Source organism: Silene latifolia, chromosome 3 (genome assembly GCF_048544455.1).
Source record: "Silene latifolia isolate original U9 population chromosome 3, ASM4854445v1, whole genome shotgun sequence".
In the NCBI taxonomy this organism is placed as follows: Eukaryota; Viridiplantae; Streptophyta; class Magnoliopsida; order Caryophyllales; family Caryophyllaceae; genus Silene; species Silene latifolia.
Window position 1 is genome coordinate 83211277 of NC_133528.1, and position 18605 is coordinate 83229881.

Below are 18605 nucleotides of genomic sequence, written 5' to 3' on the forward strand. Positions count from 1 at the left end.
TTAACATAAATTGACATTAATTAATATAAAGTAACTAATATTCTATTTAATACTAAAACGACTAAATAAAACTTAATCGAATGATCAAATAAGAGATAAAATATGGGCCAAAAATGGGTAAAATATTGTGTTATCAGTGACCCTTACTCGATGGAGTGTCACACGTACTCGATCGAGTACCCATCAGGCAGACTACTGTTTTGCGTAAAAACACACTTACTCGACAGAGTAAGCCTCACTTGGTAGAGTACGCACAGACATAGAAAACCGTAGTATTACAGGTTGAGGGGGAGCTCAGTGTTTGATGATATTATGTGGGGGAGGGGAAGCTCGGCGTATATATGTGTGAATAATACAACACTTGCAAGACCTTGTTTAATTGAAAGTAATAAACACGGTATAAGAAAAACCGTTGTATTTTGTTTCCATGCAGAAAACGGTTTTTTTTAAATCGTAATTGATTAGTATTATCTACAACGGGTTAGAAATAACCGTTGTCTTAAATATTTTCATTTTGTTTGATTTTCCCGCCAAGAAATAAAATATCATTTTTATATACATATCAACGGCCTGAACCGTTATAAATGTATACGTCCTGAACAACGGTTTAGGTATAACCGTTTTATTTTGTATTTCATTTTGTTTGATTTTATCGCCAAGAAATAAAGCATCATTTGGTATATGCCAACTAATTAAAATATATTTCTCATAAAATCTTGCTTATTTCCATTAATTTAAAGGATTACAAGTTTACGCATAAAGAGTACAAACTACTGACATACATAATAAACTAGGTAAATAACAATTAGAAGAAAAAATTTGACAATTAAATTAAGACATGCCTCATTATTTTTGAGTTCTATGATATCCATGGTTAACTTCTTGCATTCTTCTTTTACCTTCAATATTTCACTGTCATTTCCCCGCTTCGATTCTTCAAGTTGATGAAGTATACTTCTCACTTGAGTAATCTCGATATCCATGCTCTTTTTCTCATTCACTAACCTGTTTATAACCTTCCTCTGCCACTCAGTCATTGCTTCATCAACCCACTTGAAGTAATTAATTGCATCCACGCATTTTAGTCTCGGGATTATAGAATTTGCAGGTAAGAAACTTTCTTCCCGGATTTTGCAAAGTCCAAGATGTCCGCAATGCTGCCGGAATTGAGCAATTCATGTCCCTGTTGAAATAGAGGAAGAAGAAGAGCTACCACTTGACATATTAGAGTAATAAGAGAGAGAGAGAGAGAGAGAGAGAGAGAGAGAGAGAGAGAGAGAGAGAGAGAGAGAGAGAGAGAGAGAGAGAGAGAGAGAGAGAGAGAGAGAGAGAAAGAAAGAAAGAAAGAAAGAAAGAAGGTTATTTAAATTCTCTGTTATTCAGCAATTGCATAATCTAACACGGTTCTTATAAGAACCGTTGTAATAATATTATTAATATCTTCCAATTTCCATTTATTTTTAGAGGTGTGATGCGTGCATTTTATATAGACATTTTGTACCATTTTTGTGCGCATTTCTATGTATATTTAGTAGTGTTTAGCTACAAATGTAACCTGAATTGTCTACTTTGGTTTGTCTTGTCTTATTTGCAAAAATGAACCAAAGAGAAGCGAAATCAAGCTTAATACATGTCCCTATGCATGCATTTAGGAGATGAGTTGAGTCGGAGCTTGGAAACTACTAATTGTGATGCGCAAAGAAGTAAGATAGCTAGGCGAGCAAAGGAAGAACTTCAAATTACTAGTGCCTAATTTGAAGAGCCATATCTCGAGTTCTACAACTGATTTTTAGGTGATTCCAACTGTAGGTGAAATCTTGTCCTCTTAGCTTTCCAATGCCACCGGAAACACTCTGTTTGCCCAAGTAACGAAGAAATGGAATCCGTTTGAAGTTCCGTGTGCGAAGCAGGAATTATGCGCTGGAAACCACTCTATCGAGTAGAATAGTGTTCGATCGAGTAGTTTAAGTCCTCGATCGAATGGCTTATTTTAGATAGTGTTCGATTGAGTAGGTTTTCTACTCGATCGAGAGGTTTTTCTATAATTTAATCGATAGAGGAGTTTTAAAGTACTCGATCGAGTACTTTTCTATCTGCCGCAAGGTTTTAATATTGTATTAGGTTAATATTTATCTTTCCTATAAATAGGAAAGACGTCATTCGGTTTAGGGAGTTCTTTTTACCTTTCAATACTGCGGAACGTTCTGTTACTCCTTTCCGAACCTTAATCATTGTAATTTTCTCTCTCTTTTATGCTATTTCTCTCTTGCTCGTTTCGTTATTATGTTTGTTTCTTCTTCATCTCTTGTTTTTACTCTATTTCTATTTATGTTTAGCTAATTCTCCCGCTAGGATTTAGGGGATTCAATGAATTATTTTTAGTTGATAATTAGGTTTACAGATCTTTCGTCGCTATCATGTCTTTGTTGTTATTCACTAAAATTAACTGTAATTAGCTGCTTGAATCGATGCATTTAGCTAATTGATTTGGTAAGCCTTAACCTAGACCGGAAGGTTGGAAGGGGTGAGACTTGCAGTGAACATTGGGATGCTTTAGTGACGGCGGAAGCTAAGCTAATAGTGTTTTAGGGTGAATTGAGACCGGAAGGAGATATTCGCTGCCCCTTAGACCGGTACACACGACTGATCTGTGACCAAAATTGTGACCATCTGACATACATTGATGAACCGACAATCCTAGTTCCTTCTCTTTGTAGTTAATTTCTTAAATCTCTTCCTGCTTTAGTTAGTTTAGTTTATTCAACTTAAACCCCCCATCTTGTGACCTCAGACGGATTAAATTGACAAGTAGATAGTGACCGCCTCCCTGTGGAGATCGACCCTACTTACCGCAGACTTCTATTAGTAGTACTTAGGTTTTTATTTTTGGTACTGAAACGACGGTATCAAATTTTGGCGCCGTTGCCGGGGAGGTGGCGTAATTTTGTTGCTTTTATTATGTTTGTCTCTCGTGTCAAGGAATTTATTCCTTGAGATTGATCTCATCTTTTTGCAAGTTCCTAATTAGTTTTGTAGGAAATCTGTTTTAGAAGAGAACCTTGTCATACCTGCTTTGCTGTAGACTCTATCTGCTAGGATGCCGAATATCGCCAGTCATTCAGTGCCTACGGTGGATTCTCTTCCTAAAGGTTTCCTGTTACCCACTACTGACTCAGGGACCTTTGGAATTCACCCATCATATATACAACTGGTTGAGCGAAATCTCTTCAGGGGGGTACCTAGAGAGGATCCTTGCAAGCACATAGAGCTTTTTACAGAATATTGCTCCACCATTCCTTTAGCTGCTGGGGTTACGCAAGATAGAGTTAAGGGAGTCCTTTTCCCTTTCTGCTTGACTGATGATGCCCGGGAGTGGTTGAGAGATTTGGATAGGGAAGCTACCGGTGTAACTGATTGGAATTCCATTGCCTTAGCCTTTTACAGACGATATTTCCCACCACAGCGCACTAATGAGTTAAGAGCTCAAATTACTGCATTTGAGCAATTACCTACTGAAGACTTGAACGGGGCTTGGACTAGGTTCAAGAGGCTCGTCCGATCTGTACCTCATCATGGCTTTAAGCGTTGGTTCTTGTGTACCTAATTCTACAATGGGTTATATCCGGACCAGAGAGCTATTCTTGATAATGCGGCCAAGGGGAGGTTCCCGAAAAATGTAGAGGATGATCAAGGATGGCATCTTATTGAAGAAATGGCCATCCACGTTGCCGAATATGGAAATCCCCGAGGAAGTAGGTATGTAAATGAGTTGATAGTAGCTCAGATGGATAGTCCTAGTGGAAGGTTAGGCAGTCCGAAGATTATACAAACTACGGGAGTGCATGAACAAGTTTGTGCCATAATTGAGCATGAGGTAGTTTGTGGTAGATGCGGTACGGAGGGGCATGACCCTATTACTTGTATGGCGGATGTAGAGCGCGTCCGCGCTTATCAAAAATTCAAGCAAGGAGTGCCATTCTCTAAGCTATATGAAGACTTGACATCGACAAGTACTTCTTGCCTTTCTGAACCGATACCTCAACCGATTGATTCATCTTCTACGAATGGAGAACTCACCGAATTGAAGTCCCTATTGCTGAACTTGACAATACAGCTCGGCCAAAGGACCGACAAAAGTGATAATGCTATAGTAGAACTGCAAGATCAAGTGGCGCTTCTTTCGCTCACGCAAGATCAAGCGAATCAATCACCCCCATGTGACCCGATCAATGCCATTAATCTCCGAAGCAGTCTTACTTATGATGGACCGAAAATGCGGGAAGACGGGGTTGCGACAGCTGATGATACCCCGGATAATGATTTGGAGGAGCTAATTGACGATATCCCTGCTGAATATCATCCTGCAGCTCGATCGAGTGAAAATTTAGCTCGATCGAGTGATTTAGCCTCTCCCAGTACTCGATCGAGTACAATACCTGCTCGATCGAGAAGTGCCCCATTTGAAGGATTCGATCGAGGAGTTAATTCCTCTCGATCGAGTAACTTGGCACAAAGAGTTGTTCGATCGAGTGATTCTGGGACTTGATCGAAAGATGCTGAATATGAAGAACTCAATCGAGAGGTGACTATTCCTCGATCGAGTGATTTTTCTGATAAAACAGTTCGATCGAGTGAAAAAACTGCTCGATCGACCACCAGTACTAGCGGAGCATCTAATTCAAGATCTAATTCCGCTACCGTGTCATCTTCCCCTGTTGTGGAGGTGTCACGTGCTGATAAAGGTAAAGAGAAAGTCGCGGGCCCACTCATTGCTACCAGGGTTCCTTATCCGGGACGTTTGAAGGATGCTAAGGTCGAGCGACAGTACGGTAAGTTTGTGGATGTGGTCAAGAATCTCCAGGAAACCGTCCCTTTCACCGAACTTATTACCCAGGTACCTACTTACGCTAAATTTATGAAACATATTGTGACGCATAAGAGAGAGCTTAGTGAATTTGAGACTGTTGCATTTATGGAAGAGTCTAGTAATTTACTTTTAAATAAAGCTCCACCAAAAATGAAAGACCCAGGTAGTTTCTCTATTACCTGTACAATAGGCAATGAAGTGATAGACAAGGCTCTTTGTGATTTAGGAGCTAGTGTCAGTGTCATGCCCCTGTCTCTCTGCAAGAAACTTAATATGGATCACCATAAAATGACTAACATTACATTATAGATGGCTGATAGATCTGTAAGACGACCCTTTGGTATCTTAGAGGACGTGCCCGTTAAAGTGGGCAAGTTCTTTATACCAGTGGACTTTATTGTTCTAGACATAGCCGAGGATACCCGGACCCGAATTATACTAGGAAGACCATTCCTATGTACAGTTAGGGCCATTATTGATGTCAAACAAGAGCGTTTGACTCTTGTAGTGGGGGATGACGCAATCACTTTTAGTCTGCCCAGTACTCTTGCTCGGCCAATGATAGAGGATACTTGTTATTCTGTTGATATTGTTGACGAGTCTATTTATGACTTCTGGTCGGGTTCTTTTATAAAGGACCCGCTAGAAGCTTTGATGCTTTTGGATGACTGTGCAGATAACCCAGATAACAATGATGCTGTGTTGGATTTGCTTGAAGCTGCTTTAGATGAGCGCGAACTCACCGACGCCGAAGGAGATAGAGTGGGACAAATGATTAGTACTCTTTGTGCTATAGAGGTAAAGGTACCCGAGCGTAAGCCTCTTCCTTCTCATCTTAAATATGCTTTCTTAGATGATACAGAGCAATATCCAGTCATTGTTAGTGCTAAACTTGATGATGATCAGCTGACTGCTTTGTTAGTTGTGCTTAATAAAAACAGGAAAGCTATGGGTTATTCATTGGATGACATTAATGGCATTAGTCCCGACAGTTGTATGCACAGAATTGAGCTTGAGGAAGATCACAAGCCTTACAGACAGGGTCAGCGCCGGCTGAACCAGAAGATGCAGGATGTTGTGATGGCTGAGGTAATGAAGCTGTTTGATGTAGGTATTATCAATTCTGTTGGTCATTCTAAGTGGGTGAGTCCAGTTCAGGTAGTTCCTAAGAAAGGAGGAACTATTATAGTCAAGAATGACAAAAATGAGTTAATACCTACTAGAGTCTTTCAAGGTTGACGGTTCAGTAGTCTGAAACATTGATTTAACTCGTTTGCACTTACCTATTAATATTTTGTTAGTTGTTGCATTAAACTGGTTTGGGTGGGTGATTTGTAGCTGATGAGTTGGTCCCGTTCCGTTAGTTGCCTTTAGTCGCATTCATAGTTTGCTTGGGGCCAAGCAAAGGTTTGGTTTGGGGAGATTAGATGCGTGTATTTTATATAAGGTTTTTACCTTATTTTTACACACATTTTTGTGTTATTTACGTGGCATCAAGCTACAAATGCCCCCGAATAGTCTACTTTGGTTTGTCTTGTGTAAATTGCAGGTACGGACCAGAAAGTAGCAAAATCGAGCCTAAACTTGTCCCGTTTGCATGCACTTTTGGAGAACAAGGAATCGGAGCCCGGAATTCATCACTTAGAGACGCGTGAACTGACCTCGGAAGGTGCTAAGGAGTTCATACGTGCTAATATAGCTCGATCGACCAGTTTTGCTACACTATTTGGTCGATCGAATGCTTTATCCATCATAGAATCACTCGATCGAGTTGTTTAGTTACTCGATCGAAACGGCTGATATAAGGAGTGCTCGATCGAACTCCAGTTTCACTCGATCGAGGGGAATTTTAAGATTTGTCCTCGATCGAGTGGTGTCATTTCACTCAATCGAGAGACTTTGTGTTTAATACGGGTTTTAGCTTATTTTCGTGTTGGGCTTTTGTAAATTAGATATGAGCTAGGTTAGTTTACGAGGCATTTACTACTTTTTCTTCCTCTCGAATACTTCGATAGTCTTCTCTCTACTCTGAATACTCTTCCCTTCTCTTAGAACCCTAATTTGGATTGGAATCATTTTTAATTGGTACTTTTACTCTTCTCTTAATCTTAATCCTTTATTGCTCTTTATTGTTTTCTCTTCCTTAGTCTATAATTGTTATCTTTAATCTTTCTTTATTCTTGCTATCATGTTTAAACTTTATTTCTTGTGTAAGATTGTTGTTTCCTCGGTGATAATGGATAGCTAATTCCGCCTTGCTAAGACATAGGGGAGCCATGATTTTAAGGGGATTGCAAAATAAGTAATTAGGTTTAATGCAAAATTAATCTATTTTGTTAATCGCTACATTTAACTCTTCTTGTCTAATTGAGTCGACGCAATTAGTTAATAAACCGCGGTACACCTTGACCTAGATTAGAAGATTGGAAAGGGTAAGACATGTAGCGAACAATAGGGCACTTTAGTGAGGGCGGAAGCTAAGCTATTAGTGTATTAGGGCGAATTGAGACCGGAAGGAGATATTCATTGCTCCGTAGATCAACCTTGCATTGACCTGAGACCTTAGATTGCATTACTTGAGAATCATGGTGAACCGACTGTCTTTGCTGCTTTCTCTCTATTTGCTTACTTTCAACCCTTTTATTCTCTTTCTCTCTTTTGACCTTATTAGTTTAGAACAAACATTCAAACCCCCAAAGAACTGGTTACCTCGACAGACTTAGTTAAAGCTGACATTTTCCCATCTCTCTGTGGAGATCGACCCTACTTACTGCTGGCTTATGTTAGTGTATTTAGGTATTTATTTTTGGTACCTGACGACGGTATCAAATTTTGGAGGAGCTAATTGACAATATCCCTGCTGAGTATCATCCCCGGAAACGGCGCCAAAATTTGATACCGTCATCAGGTACCAAAAATAAATACCTAAATACATTAACAGAAGCCAGCAGTAAGTAGGGTCGATCTCCACAGGGAGATGGGAAAATGTTAGCTTTAACTAAGTCTGTCGAGGTAACCAGTTCTTTGGGGGTTTGAATGTTTCTTCTAAACTAATAAGGTCAAAAGAGAGTAAAAGGGTTGAAAGTAAGCAATAGAGAGAAAGCAGCTAAGACTGTCGGTTCACCATGATTCTCAAGTAATGCAATCTAAGGTCTCAGGTCAATGCAAGGTTGATCTACGTTGCAATGAATATCTCCTTCCGGTCTCAATTCGCCCTAAAACACTAATAGCTTAGCTTCCGCCCTCACTAAAGTGCCCTATTGTTCGCTACAGGTCTTACCCTGTCCAATCTTCCGATCTAGGTGAAGGTGTACCATGATTTATTAACTAATTGCGTCGACTCAATTAGACAAGAACATTTAAATGAAGCGATTAACAACATAGATTAATTTTGCATTAAATCTAATTACTTATTTTACAATCCCCTTAAAATTATGGCTCCTCTATGTCTTAGCAAGGGGAAATTAGCTATGCATTATCATTGAAGAAACAACAATCTTACACAAGCAATAAAGATTAAACATGATAGCAAGAATAAAGAAAGATTAAAGATAACAATTATAGATTAAGGAAGAGAAACCAATAAAGACCAATAAATGATTAAGATTAAGAGAAGAGTAAAAGTACCAATTAAAAATGATTCCAATCCAAATTAGGGTTCTAAGAGAAGGGAAGAGTATTCAGAGTAGAGAGAAGGGTATCGAAGTATTCGAGAGGAAGAAGAAGTAGTAAATGCCTCGTAAACTAACCTAGCTTATATCTAATTTACAAAAGCCCAACACAAAAATCAGCTAAAACGCGTATTAAACATAGTATCTCGATCGAGTGAAATGAAACCACTCGATCGAGGACAAATCTTAAAATTCCCCTCGATCGAGTGAAACTGGAGTTCGATCGAGCACTCCTAATATCCGCCGTTTCGATCGCGTAACTAAACAACTCGATCGAGTGATTCTTTGATGGATAAAGCATTCGATCGACCAAATAGTGTAGCAAAACTGGTCGATCGAGCTATATTAGCACGTATGGACTCCTTGGCACCTTACGAGGTCAGTTCACGCGTCTCTAAGTGATGGATTCCGGGCTCCGATTCCTTATTCTCCAAAAGTGCATGCAAACGGGACAACTTTAGGCTCTATTTTGCTTCTTTCTAGTCCGTACATGCAATGTACACAAGACAAACCAAAGTAGACGATTCGGGGGCATTTGTAGCTTGATGCCACGTAAATAACACAGAAATGCGTGTAAAAATGAGGTAAAAACCTTATATAAAATACACGCATCAAGGTGTTTATATTCTAACACGGTTCTTATGCACTATCGTTGTCATTATGTTATATGTTATTGTAATTAATGTAACATAAATCATTATTATTGTTTCATTCATTTGTCCGTTCGCAAGTTATTTAAAATCTATGTTAATAAGCATTTGCATGTAATAAAGAGTAGTACTATATATTAAAAGGAGTATATCATACAATGGCAAAAAAAAAAAGAAAAATCCAACAAGGGAAAAAAAAGGAAACACAATAAAAAATAAAAAACCACAAAAAACAAACAGCTAACTAAGTCAATTAATTAAACACCCTAACAGGAGTTTGATTAGGAGGTGGGTATTGAGGATAAACTTGATTATAAATCAAGATTACTACATCGGCATCAAGACGGTGATCAAAATAAGGCACTTCTTCATCTTCCCATGATTTCGGTACATTAATAAACATGTACGAAATGAACCTTCTCATCAGATGAGCGTCCTCAGCGGTGGCAACCCATAAGTAAGGCCCAGCGTGTACATAACAATCCTTAGGGTCGTCGGCATAAAAATCACTTTTGCCCCTTTGATGGTCACGTGATGCATACCTTGCAGCGAGTTGGTTTGCTTGGCAAAAATCGTCAAGACCATCCCCTCGAAACTCGATCAGAGCATATCCAAGAAACCCAAGACCAGGAATCCAAGCCGGGTGGATTGCCCTAACATTTAAAAACCCATTCTCAATGAGGATGTCCCTCAATGGGGTAAGGGTCTTAGAATCTGGCTTCCCAGCAGCATCGCGCATGACTCGGAGTTTGTGAATTATGCATGTAATCGGGTTGATATAGCGGGCTACTGATTGCTGAGGAGGTGCGACTGCGAATGATGAAGACGGCGACATTTTAATTATGATATGTATGTATATGTATATTATTTAAAAATTGAAGTAAAAAGGTTAGTAATAATAAAGTGATTCTTATTGTTACTATAAATGTGATGCAATTTATAGTATAATAAAGCAATAATTAATTTGATTAATTTCATCCATACGTTACATTCAAACTTCTATTAAATGTGCATGCATGCATGAGGTGAATAATGGTCAAACAACCAATAATAATAGGGCATGCATTGGTAAAACCACACACTTTTCAGTTTTTACAGTGGATCTGTATTTACAACAGTTATAAGAAAAACCGTTGTTAATTGGTGTAATATGACAACGGCTTTAAATAACCGTTGTTGATATATGTAATATGATAACGGCTTAACAAAGAACCGTTATCATTTTGTGTTATAGATATGGTCAAACTATCAACACTACAACTTTGAATCAGAAAAAAGTAAAAATTACAAGGCATGCATTAGTTAAATCACAAACACTGAAAAATCACAAATAATTAAACAATTTATTTTAAAACGGTTCTGTCCAACCGTTGTTGATATATGTAATATGATAACAGCTTAACAAAGAACCGTTATCATTTTGTGTTATACATATAGTCAAACAAGCAATACTGCAACTTTGAATCAGAAAAAGTAAAAATTACAAGGCATGCATTTGTCAAATCACAAAAATTACAGGGCATGCAACCGTTGTGTTTTTACTCATTGGACAATGGTTTTCTTATAACCGTTTTTTTTTGTACTAATTGGAAAATGGTTTTTTGATAACCGTTGTGCTCTTACTCATTGGACAATGGTTTTTTGGATAGTCGCTGTAAGTTTATATGTTTAACACGGTAGAGTTAACCGATTCTTATTTAACTTGTACCGTTTCCACTTTCTAATTCTTAACTTGGTAAGTTTCCAATTCTCATCGTATTATACCGGTTCCAATTCTTATTATTTATTATACCGTTTCCAATACAACTGAAACTCATTATAAGTAGATTTATAATTTTCACAATCTTAACTTGTACCGTTACCACTTTCCAATTCTTAACTTGTTAAGTCCTTCATTAATTTTCCACATTGATTATGTCGTCAAGTTCATCAACTTATAGTTGTTCATACTATTCATCCGCTGATGATGATGATTATGAAGCATCATATGAACCTCTTGTAGGACCCCCAAGTAGAATAATGTATGCTAAACCATTTACGTTCATCATTCACAATCTCCGGTATACAGACGACGGGCATGGAAAGGCTATACTCTCGTATATCCTTGACAGGTTAATAGGTTTGATTCGGTTAGCCGGATTGAATTTGGTTCAAACTATCTACCCGGACAATGATGCACATGATGGCTTCGGCCGGTGCGCCCTCATCGAGTTTGGCGGGGGTGAGGAGCGGGAATGCTTTCATCAGGCTCGCAAACTTGAGCGGGCATTCTATAATAATGACTCTTCGAGACTCTGGTTTGATCACGATGATCAGCGAGTAGGCCCATATTTATGGGTTGCGAATGAATCTGACTATCTTCTACTACTTCCGATTCTACACCGCCAAGGGTGCATTGCCGAGCAGGGGACCGTGTCGTTGGAATGGGAAAACGACTCTGTGGATTGGGCTGAAGGTGAAAGAGACATATATGGTGTTATTGTCTCTGAATTTCAGAGGATGGGGTAACAAAAAACATACTCCCTCCATTCAACTCCTGATGTGGCTCTTAATTACGCACATTTATTCCTCCAATTGAACCTAATTTTGCATACTAATATAACATTTCATGGCCATTTTATCCGTCAAATCCTTTCTATTTTGCTTTCCTAGTACATTGTATATGTTTATAGGAAACGAGATAATGAGACGGAATTCCAGTCTCTCGCGCATATTCGGAAGCTTGTTGATGATCTTGCATGGACTAGTATGAAGAGGAGGCAAGAATGATGACCAAGGATGTAGGAATAAAGAGTATATAGAAGGATCATAAGCCAAAAAGCAAGGAAAAAGGGTTCTGCAGCTCAACCCGCTCGAGTCAAGCTCAAGTAGAGCGAGTTACTGCTCAACCCGCTCGGGTCGTTTTCAACCCGCTCGAGTTGAAGCTCAGGACGAGCGTTTTTCACTCGAGACGAGGGGATTGTTTTACAGGAAGCTTTTCTTTGCAAAGGGAATCGTTCGTGGCCTTGAGGGACTTGCAAGCTAGGACGTGCTTGGCCTTGAGGGACTTGCAAGGCTCTATTCGACACTTAAGCCTATTATTTCCTAATCTACCTTTGCTTAACCTAATGATGTACCACTATATATTCTTCATTTCTAATAATCAAGAGACCAAGCTTCCTTAGATTAGACTAAACTCTTATTAGGAGCAGATTAGAATAGATTACTCTTTAATCTTTCCACAAATTACACATTAATTTTTCCTTTATAATTTCTCATACAATCTTAGATTTAGCTTGGTACTTGAAGAATTCTTGGGATTGTATTAGGGAATTGACAACTCTCCACCATTAATCAAAGTAATTCTTTTATTGTTCTTCCATTTCCTTTGTTCAATTCAAGTTGTTTACATTTGGATCTCTTGGGTATGTATTTGAAGATTAAGTGACAAGTCTTCATCTTTATTCAAAGATTCTTCTTTATTTATGTTCATCTTTACTCTCCAAGTTGGTAACACTCTTAATCCCTCGTTTATTTACTTGTTAATCTCTTGTTTATTTTCTTGCTTAATCATCATGTTTACTTGTGTTGTGATGTTTGACACCATTGCTAGCATAATAATCATGATGAGTAGTGAGTAGTCTCTTAGCTAGGATTAGTGGGGGATTAGGGAACTATAACATGGGGGTAGATTCATACTTAATCTAATATGTTCTCATGAGCTTGCTTGCTTGTTTTAAGTGTTAACCTATGCACATGTTATTCTTGATGAAATGCTAAACTATGAAACCTTGCATTTTTTTCCCCTCTCTTATCTATTCAACAAGACTTGTAAGACATAAACTAACTCGAGTCTTGTTAGACCATGCATAGAAGTGAATAGGAAGAAAGTAAGTCGACTTGTAGGTGTTGTACAGTTTAGACGACTCGGCTCCGGGACCCAAATCTTCCTATGAATCGTAAGACATAAACTAACTCGATTACACTACAACAATAATTGCTTGCATCTATGTAAACATGTTTGTATGATCACCGCCATGAATCCCCTATAAACCCATGACATCCTAGTGCTTTTAATCATTTTTGTTTTATTGCTTGTTTACCTTCCATTGCTTTTATTAAACTTGAATCATCAACCCATTTCAATTGTGACAACCCTAAGTGCAACTACAATTAGATTGAACAATTTGAGTACCCCCGTCTTTTGGGTTCGACCCCGACTTGCTTGCTATGCTAGTAGTTGGGTATAAATGTGTTTGAGAGCGTACAACGACACGCTCATCAAAATGGTGCCGTTGTCGGGGACGGTGTTGTGTATTTTAATTGTTCTTTTGTCTAGTTTTAGTTGTGCTTCTTCTTCTTGAGTTTTATTGTACTTGTTCAATTTGATATGATCAACATGTCTACTATCACTTTTTGGTAGTTTGATAATGAGTCATTTGATAAGTATATTGCAAGATTTGAAGATTATATGACTCATGCTTGGCATCATGGTTTTACTCTTTCAAATTATGAAGCATGTTGTGTTGTTTATAATGGCATGAACCCTGAAACCCGCAACTTGGCATTTCACTTGAGTGGTGGTAGGATTTGTGAGATGAGTTGTGAGGAATTTTGGGAATTTGTTGACTTCATGACCACCCAATGTCTTAAGCAAATTGCACATGACATCTTTGAAAGTGCCAAGGAAGGTATGGCAGCGATAAAAACCACATTTCAAAAATTGATTGAGGAAAACTATGATGAAAATTGTTGGAGTAGTGTCCTCCACAATAAGTGCGTTTACATATTAAATCTCGTAAAACGAATATCAGGGATTTATTTATTTATTTGTAAGCTGGTCATCGTTAATCGATAATGATTGGCTGACTAGAGTTTGACATTATTGTCATGTGACGGCGGTGATCAGCTGATCCCTTTAGGTCACACCTATAGGATGATGCCCAAATGGAACAACTAATTATTTGTATGAGATACAAATTAATTAAATCCTTGTATTAATTGACTTTTAATAAGTCAAGTGAATGTATTATTTGATGACGAGTTACGAACTCAGGCCAAGGGAATTTATTATTTAATTATTCAATAATTAATTAATAAATGTTAATTTAAATTTAATAATTAATGGTTAATTAATTAAATTTATACGATATGTGTATAAGTTTTAGGTAAAGGTAATTAGCTATTTAAAATTAAAAGAGGTTGTAAAATTAGCTAATAAGGGTTCATAAGATACATTTTTATATTGATAAAATGGTCCATTTACTACATAATAGTTAAGTAGTAATTAGTTGTTAATTTATATTATTTAAGTATTAAATAATCAAATTAATATTTAATTATGTAAGATAATTAAATATAAGACATATAAGCATTGGTGGGACAAATATCAAAAATCGAAATGGACCAAATGATACATGTGGACCGGTTTTTTAGAGTATGTATTAAGACCACCACATGTCAATAATGTTGACAAAATGCACATGAGATGTTCCTCTCATTTGTTTACATTTGAGAGGCCTATATATACCTCATCTTACACAATTGCATGGGTTAATTTGTAAGTCAAAAAAATTAGTCCCTTTTGGTGTCTCTTGGTTGGTTTTAATAGAGAGAAAAAGGAGACCATTTTTCCATATTTTTTCTCTCTTAAAACTTGATCAAAAGTTGATTTTAATCATCAATAAATTCACATATAATAATATACCTCAAATATTATTTGTAGTAATAATATTTGTAGTAATAAAAATAAGGTTTACTACTACTATTTTCTAGTTAGTAATTTTAGTAGTATTTTGGGATAGTCTTGGGTGCATCCTAAGGAGATGACCTAGGTTGGTGATTTAGAGTCTGGAGGATCATCCTTTGAATTTTTAGCTCAAGAACCACAAAGGTAGGAGACCTTTGTGGTGCCCTTATATTGCCTATTTCTCAATGTGAGGAAGTTTCTATCAATTAATTATTGCATGCATGTAGATTAGACCATTACATAAAATTAGCTACTAATTTTATTGTCATAAAATGATTCTAATATGGTCTAATAACTAACAAGTAGTATAAGGGAATTATTACATATGCATGTAGTCATAAGACGATTTTATGAATTTATGAGATAAATTAATAAAATTTGATATTTTGTTGTTAAAACTAGTTTTATCACAAAATATGGTCTTGCATGTAAATAATCTGTTCTTAAGATGATATGGGTCGAAAATTTTATTTTGTTATATTTAATCACTTTTTATGACTTAAAAAGGCATAAAATTGAGTAAAAATATACTAAAATTAATTAAGAGTTAATTAAATTATATTACATGTTAATTTTATGCATATTTATTTAGAAATAACCACATGTATATTCTATTTATGAAAAATAGAAATCTTAAATTAATGTGATTAATTTAGGTAGTTTATTGATTTTTATTTGATAAAAATTGGTAAATAATGGTTATTTTAGAAATAAATATTGATTTAATTTTTGGCTCGAAATTTTTGAATTTTTAGCTCCTGGAAATTGTTACAATATGTACAAAATTTGATTTTAAAGTCATTTCAATTTTTATGATTTGATTTAGAATTAAATCGTAAAAATTGTCGTTTTATCGAGGAAATTGTAAAATTGTTGTAAATAAATTTTAAAACCAAAAAATTTCACATGCATGTCATTTTGGTGAAAGACCAGAATGTTCATAACCTTAAAATTTATTTTTCCATAAATATTTTTTAATTAAATGGAAATTTTTCCATAATAATTGTGAATTATTATGTCTTTTTGATTATATATGTTTTAAACCCATATTATTTCTAGATAATTGGTGGGAATAACTATTTTTACTTTAGACCAGATTAGTATGATAAGTAAATCTTAAAATTGTTTTAAGAATTGATTATGAATTTTTTATGGTAAAATATTCCGTCAAAGAAAGCTCAATTGATCGTTGTTGGTAAGTTAGACGATTTGGCATGACATTTTACATAATGCATTTTTATTATTCATATGGATGAATGATTTTTAGTATTTTAAATATGTAATTTTTCCTAATATCGACTTGTTTTGTAATTAATTGCGATTTCGCATCGCCCAATTTGTAATTAATAAATAGTTTTTATTTTTAGTTTATTACAAATTGTATAATAGGAAATTGTTATGTAATTTAACTAGTTTAGGACCCGTGCAAAGTTGCACGGGCGTGTATAGATTGTATATATAAAATTTTTCGTAAATTCATAAATTTAGAACATTATTTTGGTTTCTTATTTGAGGTAATTGATTTTCCATATGTTACATGGAAATTATATACTTGACCATTACAATTACAAATATAATACTTTTATAACAGTATAATCTACATATTTAAATTATAGTATTAATTTTTTTTTTCAAAATAACATTAGTATTAAGAGAGTATTAATTGTAAAAACATAGTTACACTCTTGTTGTATATTATGCTTACACCCGTCGTATCTCATATCTTTGATTAGTGCATGCATATGCCGACATGTTTACACCTATGTTAAAGCATGTTAATAATTTTAAATATCGGCAAATTTTACCATATAGGATTAGTTTTGAAATGTTTGCACAAAAATTAAAATTAAAATGAGACAAAATAAAAAGTAGAATTACGAATTAAGTCAAAACAATATCAGTTAACATATACACTTTAAAACTTGGCATAAAAGGAAAGAACACTTATGAGTTACACACTATGATATCTCTATTATTTTCTATTTGATATACTAATCAGTATATGTAAATGATCATACTAAAACCTCTCCGAGCTTTTGAAATTATTTTACGACCCGTTAATCGCGAAACATATTTGGTCTCTATGTCCCATAACATTACTCGTGTCTTATATCTTTTGATGTACACATTCAAAAGTCATAAACTAAGTTGAATTTATTTTTTAGTTTCAAAGTATTCAATATTTGACTGGTAGAAATTGCTATAAAATCAATTTGAAAATCAATTTGAGGTTCATTTTTGTTAACATGGTGGGCTCATTTCATAGTCAATATTAGTCGTGTATGAGTTAATAGATATAAATTTGATGATCATTGTGGGCCATTTGATTAGTGGCCTAATGAATTTTGGTAAAATTATGCTTAGTATGAGGTGAGTATTTAGGCGAAAAATTAAAAAAGATATTTATGGTTTGTGTTTTATTATTTATAATAAATAAGAAACTGATCACTTTTATCAATGTAAGTAGAATATAGACTGGTAAAAGTGACCAATTTATAAAAAATAGTGAACATTATGTGTAAAAATAATTGTTTTTTTTTTAAGTAGTCACTGTTAGTAACAAAATAGTGGTAACTTTTAATATCCAAAGCTAAATTTTTACTATAAAATGGTCATTTTTATATGGTCTCACCATATTAGGGTATCATATCATAGTATTTTGTAATTGTGAATTAGGTCATTAACACTCTAGAGTGTAAACCCCTTATTCATGTTCGCTAACGTTACATATACATCCAATCAAAACTCTATAATGCATACCCTTTAATCCTTTATTAATGTTTAAACAATGTCAACCTACTCATAATCAAATTTCATTCGTATAAATTGCATTAACTAATAAAAAAATTTGAGGAAGATCGGAAATAGTCTCTAAAGAAGTTATTGATATAACATTGTAATCATTTACCGTTTTCATGACCATTATATAATTATATTGTTAATCATGACTTGAAACGACTCTTTCACTTTGTATATATTCTTATAATAAGTGTACTCAATTTATTTTTAACTATGTTTTTATCTGTTTTGTTTCCCGTGGTACTGTTTTGTATTATAGTTATAAAATAAGCTCATAATAATTTATTATGAGAGCTTCTCTAAAGACATTTACCCAATGCTTCTCAAATTCAATTTGTTAGTTGTTAGATTATTCAATTTACTCGTGCAAGGAAAGGGGAGATGCTATAATAACATGATAATCGAAGATCGGCAACAAAACATTAAGTTCATGTAGTAAAAAAAATTAATCAAGATACTATGGCAATTGTTATTGTTTTATTAATTAGTATAGATAGTTAGATTGAAAGTTATGAACACTTCAACATGACTGGCCGCTTTAACAAATATCTATTCACACCGGTTTAAAAACGTAAAAGTAATGATTTTGAGACTAACAATTATCTAAATTGCATGATTAAACAATATTGTCTAATCGAGTAAAAACATGATGCTTAAAAAAATTAAATTCATGCCATCAAACAATTGTATATACTATGTAGGATATGGAAATTATTAAAAAAAAAACCCACAAAATTCTAAAATTAATTATGATTTTATGGAGACCTTAAAATATAGACAAGTTAGTAAAAACAACAATAAAATATGGTGGTATAAATTTTATGTTAACAACATAAAATAAATTTTATATATTGGGTTATTTAGTTAGTGGGCCTATTTTTAAGGAATCA